A 2,401-nucleotide genomic window follows, 5' to 3' on the forward strand; every position below is an offset into this window, starting at 1 on the left:
TCAAAACATTATATTGCCGTTGTTGTCCGACATAGCGTTACAGAGTACAGTAAATTCCGATCAGAGAGTCCATCTTTTAATATATAAATTTTTTATATAGTATTATATTAAGGGTGAATCTGGAAGATTCCAAAGTGAGCAGATCATTATGCAAAGTCGGTTTAGTTCCAGGAATAAGAAATAAGAAATTATTCTGCTCTTTCATGAAACCTATCTAATTAGTTAACAGAAAGAAAAAAAACCAGGAAGATACAATAGGAATTAGGAATTGAGGATTCCTTTCATCCTAAGAGAAAATTGCAGGCATCTCTCCCTTAAAAATTATCTCATAAGCTAGCACATAATATCTAAAATGCAAAAATATAAGTACATAAAAAGATAGCAAATTTGTGGTGATGTTAATGCAGGAATTGAAAGGAAAAAAAGATATATAATTTGGTGGGAGTTAATGGTGGCTTAGGAGGAAGTAGCTTGCACCATGCTGCAAATTCTGAAGAATAAAACCATATTCATTAACTGGGAGTTGCAACCCAGAGGAATGATACAACACCAAGTCTTCTCGGCCGAACATAGCTTTCATGTCAAGTGGCCCTCGAGGCACCTCCCTTGCTACTCCATTAATAAAAACTATCATAAACCCTGAAACACTATGTCATTTATAGTTTGGAATAGAGGCAGTAAAGTTCAACCAAATACTTTTTCTCTTCAAATTTACTGCATTTTACTCAAAATAAAAACGAGAAGGTCAAGTGGAAAATTCCCCATATAAAAATGCCACCGTTTATTGTAAGAACTTTATCAAATTCAAACATAAACAAACTGAACTAAAGTGGCAACAGCAATAATTATCATTAATAGATACTTGTAGTTAAAAAAATGCTGCAGAAATGATCATTAGAAGTTGAGCAATAGAGAAATACCGATTTGGTAGTGCAAGTTTGCATCGTCTGTAGGTGAGCACAAAATTGAAGTGACAGAAGAGTTGTTGGAAGAAAGAAGAGAAAAAATGTAGACAAAGCGCTGAAACAGAAAAGAGACTCGTTATTTTTTAATTTCTCAATTCAAGTGCATAAAATCAGATAACCTAGTGCCATTATATAGGCTTACAACTTAACAAATAAACCTAAAAACTAGGAACTAAAGCAAAAGTGGTTCTGCTGAGGTAAACTACTGCCAACAACATGCCCACTAACAGTAACTAACTAATTGACTTAGTAAAACTTAACTAAAAAATAGGACCATAAAAAGACTGCTGAAGAATCAGTCAACAAGAGTTTTGCTCGATCTTCGGAATACCCATTTGATCAGAAAATGGTAAGAGGCCATCACTTCCATCATTTGCATTTCGCACAACTCCTCCAATAGAAGAAGTAGAGGAACCAAAATTTGAAGGTGCAGACATAGGGCGAAAATTTGCAGTACTAGTATCAAAGTGGACTGCACCGCCACTACAAAACGTTGCTGAGTGTTCTCCTCCACCTCCACTACTAAGGGTGGCTTGAATTTTTCGGTGGCGACGGCGAGACCTTGACCGGCGGTTTTGGAACCAATAGAACACATTGGCATCTCCAAGGCGCCAAACTGCTCAAGGATTTTTCGAATTCTGACTGTTTCATGTTTTGGTGGATTTACCATGCCACTATTGAAGATAGACTCAAGTATTAGGATTTGTTGGGGCTTTGGATTCCACCTTGATCTCACTACTTCGCTTCTTTCACAACACTGGATAGAGTCCTCTACTTCATTTTCCATGGAGGAGAGACAGAAAACTCAAAGCAAGGGGAAGGATATTACTATTACTACTATTTTTAAAGAATGAGGTACACACAAGATTATAAAGGGAATGTTACTTTGACGAAATTACTGTCCTCTCCTTAATTTATATATATTAGTCTGAAGTGTATTTGTCTTGAACAGAATAATACAAACACGTAATTTTCATGTGTATCATCCCAATTCCTACTTCTTTCGGCGTTGAGGGAATAGTTTTTACGGAAAAATGAAAATTATACTTTCGAACTATCGTAAATGGTATGCAGATATCTTTTGTCATACTTTTGGAACATTGGTGTTCATGCCGTCTAAAAGCTAGAGCATATATGCCCTTCACTCTAACGGAAGACTAAATAGGGACACGTGACACAATCTTATCCGTTCATCTGATATTTAATAAATGTCGAATCGGTGGATAAAATTATGACACTTGTATGTCCATTAGTATAAATGGTACACGCTCTAATTTTTGAACGGCAGAGGCACCAATGTCCCAAAAGTATGACGGAGGGTATCTAAATACCATTTACGATAGTTCGGAGACATATTTGTCCTTTTTTCCCTAGTTTTTAATTAGTGAAGAGAGATACTGAAGGAGGGAATTTCGTATTTGTTAAAAAAAATCAAT

The 2,401-nt window shown here is 35.9% G+C and overlaps 1 pseudogene; it reads right to left on the reverse strand.

Moving 5' to 3' along the window:
- Positions 1-445: 445 nt before the first annotated feature.
- Positions 446-1,752, reverse strand: LOC125855548 (WUSCHEL-related homeobox 11-like; annotated as a pseudogene).
- Between the last annotated feature and the right edge of the window lie 649 nt (positions 1,753-2,401).

This window comes from Solanum stenotomum, chromosome 1 (assembly GCF_019186545.1).
Source record: "Solanum stenotomum isolate F172 chromosome 1, ASM1918654v1, whole genome shotgun sequence".
NCBI lineage: Eukaryota > Viridiplantae > Streptophyta > Magnoliopsida > Solanales > Solanaceae > Solanum > Solanum stenotomum.